General features: G+C 39.1%; 1 pseudogene; it reads right to left on the reverse strand.

The window, feature by feature from the left end:
* Positions 1-1,925: 1,925 nt before the first annotated feature.
* LOC149141331 (uncharacterized) lies at positions 1,926-3,944 on the reverse strand (annotated as a pseudogene).
* Positions 3,945-6,156: the final 2,212 nt, after the last annotated feature.

Genomic DNA, 6,156 nt, shown 5'->3' on the forward strand with positions numbered 1-6,156 from the left:
ATGAATTTGTCTTAATTTCTGAATGGAACATTTTGCTTCTTGGATGAAGATAATAGCCCTCATCGCTTGTCTCATTCGATTTGTTATCTCAAAATCAGGCCCTGGAAGGCTGCAGACCAGGAAGACTTCAAGTAACTGTTTCAGACCTACTTTAGGCTGAGGCTTAGCCTCCTCAACCTGAGAGGGCTCTCTCTAAATGGGTTAATGATTTTGTTTAAGATAAGATGGCTAACTCTTTGTGAAATAACTGTGACAAATATGGATGCTGGAAATACATTAAACAGGTATCCATTGGGCCTATGGAGTCAACAGTACCTCAATAAACTAGGATCTTGACTTTACATAGAAGTCAAGGCATTCTGCATTTGAATATTCAGAACATAACTCATATGAAACCACAGCTTATAAATGCATACAGGAAATCAGAGCACAATCAGTGAATTCTGAGTGATTATACATTTATACAACTGTAAAAAGAAATTAGGAAAGGAAAAGATTACACATTCTGAACATAGAAATCCTTCATGAATCCTGAGAAGTAAAGCCCGAATTCTATTACTGAAACTCTGTCTTTACATAAGTCAAATACAATGCTCTGTCATAAAGTTTTCCAACCCTGATTACATTGCTCTTTCAGCTATATATAGAGCTCTTATTTTAACTGACTGAGATTCCTCCTCAAACCTGAGGGGAACTCGAAGCCTATTTCTAATGACACCTATCAACCATTTAACTAACTAATAAATACAACAAAGTGCTAACTAGAGTTTTCTTAGAGATCTAAATCAACTATGACTCTAACTCCATTTTACATGCATGATGGCTTTAATTACAATGATCCTCGTTCTTTGACATCTGGTTCTCTTTCAGTTTGGCTGAGATGGATGTTTAATGCCCCATGTTGACCTTGGATGCTTGGATGCTGAATCTACTTAACTGTCCATAAATATTAGGAAACTATCCTTGCTTCTCGGCTTCAGTTTTCCCCAAAATATCCGAATGCACAGAAACATGTCCTTCAGCCTTTTGATTATACAAAACATATCAGAATGCCACGTCCTTGATCTGCTGTCCACCTTTGCCATGTGTGAAGATAAAAACCTCCTCCAAGCTGTCATTTTTGTGACAGTGGCAACAATTTTCTCCAATTCAGAAGGAAACAATACAGACCACAGTTCTCTAGTTTTGAAGCAATAATCCTTAAACACCATATCTGGCATGTCCTGATTGTTGATACCATAACCTTGGATTGATCCTTTTTCTATATCAACAAAATATAAGTAGATATTTGACATCTGTTTAAGAAACATAATCAGTGCTTCATTGGTTCTAGGAAACAAGTGTGCCCTTGCATTGTTATCAACAAAAAGATGTAGCCGTTGCTCAGTTGAATCTGTCATCAGAGGAATCACTTGAGATATGGGATAGGAAAGCCTATAAGATTCAAGTTCTTTGCCACTGTGAGAATCTACAAATGAAAGAATCCCTGTCTCATCATGTCCTAGACCACATTTCCCTATTATCAGAACAGCTGGACTCTCATCTAAAGCATGCTGGTGAGGGATCCGCCAAGGAAGGACCTTCAACACAGAAGGAGCTTGGCATTCTTCTGTTTTCCGGAAAACAGGGAGCAACTGTGACCATACAATGCGACCATCTCCAGAGTGAAGAGCCAAAAGTTTTCCTGCCTTTGTTAATACTATAAACAATTTTCGAAATCCATTATGATCCCTGGTCATTTTTGTTTTCCCTGCAACTGTAATTGAGCAAGTTGAATTTACTACATAACCTCCTGATTTTGAGCCTGCATCCGCTATGTCAATTGCTGCAAGAAGTAATTGCTTTTGCGGAAAAGCACATTTTGGCACCAGATCCAAAGCATACACCAGTTCCATAGAAACTTCAGCGGAGCCATTAGATTGAAATCACACCACTCCTGAAGGAAGCCTCAGCACAAGTTGCCCTCCTACAACACTTTGAACATAGTAGTAGCATAAGTCTGCCAAAATAAAAGTCTGAACAATCTCTGACAAAAGTACCATGGACGGCCACAAGCCATGGCCCAATGTAAAACAAGTAGCCACGGCTATTCAAAACCTAGAGTACCCAATGTGCACAGCTGAAAAACCTTGCAATACCCAATGCAAACACATAATGGGCTGTGAATGGTTCAACTATCTTTGTATTTTGCATCACGCGAAGCTGGGGTAAAACTGCAACAGCTTCAAGGAAAACAAAAAAGGCTCAAAGTATCCTGTTTACAATATTATGGGATGTTGATGGATGGATAAAAAGGGCAAGTACTGCACATGGAATCACCACATAATTTATCGGAAAATTATCCAAATCTTCATCATGTGTTGCCTTCAACTTGAAATGTATCATGTAAATCACCCACAAAGTGGTGACTAATGTTGCACAATCAAGCACTGCGTGTATATCATATTCCATAACAAAACTGCAGTACATCCTCACTGCTAAGAATATAGCAGTAAGCTCTTGAGATTTACCTGCACAGTTCCGTTCCTTGAAGAGCTTGTAGATCAAGACAGAGATGCCCACAGCATGTGTTGCTTCGGCAGCAACGAAGAGATTATCATGGTTGTGAACCACGAATCTGAGAGCGACAAAAGCTGCGATGTCACTTACTACCGCTAGAAACGCCTTCACCTTTGGGGGTTTTTTCTATCTTTCTGTTTTTCAAGACAATTTGCAAATTAGAAACAAAGGAAAGTGACAAGAGCCCATTCTTCCCAGAAGTCATACTACCAGATTGATCACAAATCGAAACCAGAATCAGAAGTTTCGGTCTTAATAGGGAATTTTCAAATTTGGTTTTGGATGGAAATCTCGATTTGAATAGTACAGGCAAGAATCAAATTTGAAGGCTACAGAACACGTGTCAAGACCGACATGTAAGACCTTGCACATGTTATCCCTGTAAAATTCTTGCAGAAAATATGACAGCTGGGGTGAGATGTGTTATGGATCAGCACGAATTCCCCATTTCGTAGCGCAGTTAGTGCAAAATCGGTGTTTTCCGCTACGAAATCACCTAAACCGAGGTTTCTGTGCTATGAACTTTACATGAAACATGTTGCGCTGCGAAAACACCTAAAACTGACTTATGCGCTACGAAATCACCTAGAGAGCTTTGTAGCACATAATAACCTTTGAACAAAGTTGACACATGGAAATTGTGTAAATTATGAGACTGGTGGTGAATGAGGATGCATAGTGGACTCCTTAGACTCAGACTCTAAGGCAAACAAAACTCAAGACTAGACTAGCACTGAATTTTTTACCATCAAACTAATGTGAGCGGTTTTAAAATTAGAATTCTTAAGTGATAACAGTGGCTCCACTTGGGATAGTGTGCTCCTGTAGTACACTAAGAACTCGCAGCTCCAGTGCCTTATCCATTTATGACAAACAGAAATTTGCTTGACAAGCATCCCCTTCAAGATTCTGGGGGCTTCACTTCATCATCTGCATACCTCACATTGTCAATTTTCTGTGACGAAGACTGTCTAGTTGAACCAGGCTCAGACATTTCATGTACTCCATCTGTTATATGTAGTGACATTGTACTTGATTTGCCACCAGTTTCAAGAGCAGAATGTAAGCTTGCATCATTAGCACTGCTGTGCTGATCATCACTCCACCCAACTGGAGCAGAAATTAAATCCCCATCTTTGAACTCCTCTGCTTCATCATAAAAGCATTCCTCTTTCTCTCTACCAGTATAACTTAACTGTTTTTTATTCTACCAGTATAAATTAACTGTTTTTTTTTTTTTTTTAATTGGCACCACCAGCAGATATCACACATTTTCCAGCATTATCAAGTAGAGGTCTACTGGCACAGCCCATCATTTGCAAAAGATCAGTAATAGGATAGTCAGTATGAGCATTCTCACGCCCATCATAATACTGTGTCCCCATGACAACAACCAAATGTGCAGACAAGGACAACCCCCAACACATCGAACTGCTTGCTACACACACCTGAATTGCCCCTGCACTAAACAGCTGGGTGACCAATTATTTTTCCATTAAACTGAGACCTTCATGTAGATACCCAACATCGTGAGTCAAAATATGACTCAAGGTAGATTCTTTAACTTTTCGCAATGAAAGGTGCCAGATCTTCTTTAGTACATTGAAGAAATTGGGATCTCTCTCCACCATCTGCATTTGAATATGTGACTAGATCAAGAGCAGTAAGTCTTGCATGTTTCCGTGTTGGCACAAACACTAGAGCTGGTTTGCCTTCCTTTGTATGTTGAACTATTGATGTGTATGTTGGCTTAGTCATTGCTTGCATTCGAGCCTCAAAATTGGCTATATCAATTCCTTGAATGTGAGTCTCAATTGGTACAGGACGCACACCAGGTGGAAAATTGAAAAGCCCATGTGCTGTAGCACCAATCCACTCTCCAAGATCTTTAGCATTTGTAAGTGAAGTAGAAAGAGCAATAATGCGGATACGATTTTCAATTTGGCTTGAAATATATCTCATTCTAGATACGATTACCTCCAGGATTGGACCAGCCTCTCCACTAATTAAATGAAGTTCATCCGCAATGAAAAGGCTGACTTGTTGAACCAGTTTCCGCTGCTTCCATCTTCGAGACAAAGCATCCCATTTCTCTGGTGTGCTTATTATTATTTGACCCTTTTCAAGGAGCTTCAAATCAGTTGCAGATTCACCTGTCAGTTCAACTACTTTCAGATCCAATCCTTTTCCAAATTTCTGCTCCCAATCTCGATATCTCTCTTTGGCAAGAGCTTCTATACCTTTGTTCGTACCCCAGGAAATTTTACCGCACCTACTATATATTGCATCCACATAATTGCAGCACATTGTTCTAAGACCTTACAAATACTTTGTTTAGAAGCATCGAGCCACTCATAGAATTCTGTTTGATTATTTCCTAACAACTTATCAAAGCCTCCATGTAAGATATCCAATGGTTGTCCCTGGTTTGGTTTCGATACCAGTAGTTCCTCCAAAGCAGCACGACGATTTAACAATAGATACCTGATAATATCAGTGGCCATGTTTTTTGCATTTTGTCTTTGATCCCAAAGCAATGAAATCAAGTTCACACAAAGCCAGCAAATAAGATCAGTATCAGAATTGTTTGGGCAGAATATTAGCCTTTTGTGAGCAATCAATAACTGTAGAACTGTGCATGTATTGACTCCAGAAGAATCTGTAGTTGGAACACCAGCTGCATTTCTTTTAAGTTGAAGATGTAAGCTCATATGTGAAAGTATGTCATCCTTGCCAATGGAACTTAAGAATGAAGGTGAAAAGCAATACAATATCATACGATTTGTGTTTTTCAATAAAGCTTGTACATATACTTCTATTGATTTGCTTCCTCTTATTAGTGAGAGAATGCTTTTGCCAATTGGCATTGCTTCTTCAACACGGCCATATTTGTTGGCAAGCTGCAGCATGGACAACAAAAATTCTAATGCTTTTAATGCCCCCCCCTGGCAGGCTTGAGCTTGATGATCACCGTAGGAGAGAGAAGTCTATATCTACTAAAAAATAAATGCTCAGTCAACCTTGAGCTTATTTGCATTTTCCTACCTACCTACCTACCCTATCAATTCAAACTTCTTTCAGCTCAATCAATGTGAAATTTCCAATGCAGCCAATCATTTGTCTTATCTGATATTTGAGTTTTTTGACTGCATCGGAGTTCAGAGCCACAATGATATTGTGATGACCTCTGCCACTGAAATTGCCTCTGATCTTCATAGAAAAGCTGAAACACTGGAAAGTAACACTCTTCCATATAGTCAGCTATAGGATCCCAGAATACATGATCAGCTTGATGGTTCTCGTAACTTTCTGGTTGTACCAACTGATCCTTAATAACAGTGTATTCTTCCTCAATCACAAAAGAGAAAGGAAGCAACACCCTCTCCTTATGTTCTGACATAGGAACCTTTTGAAAAGAATGATCACAACCATGAAGACTATATGATTGAATTTGACCTTGTAGACTTTCAATGTCTTTCTCAATGTCCTCAGCAACTTCATCCAAAAATTTCATCTTATCCTCTGTCTTGCAGTCAAATGATTTTAGATACGAGGACAAGGACAAAGAAAAATTTTCATTGGTTTCTCCATTACTAT

This window comes from Pinus tabuliformis, chromosome X (assembly GCF_031772625.1).
Source record: "Pinus tabuliformis cultivar Carrire ecotype Pingquan chromosome X, CPIR1, whole genome shotgun sequence".
Classification (NCBI taxonomy): Eukaryota; Viridiplantae; Streptophyta; class Pinopsida; order Pinales; family Pinaceae; genus Pinus; species Pinus tabuliformis.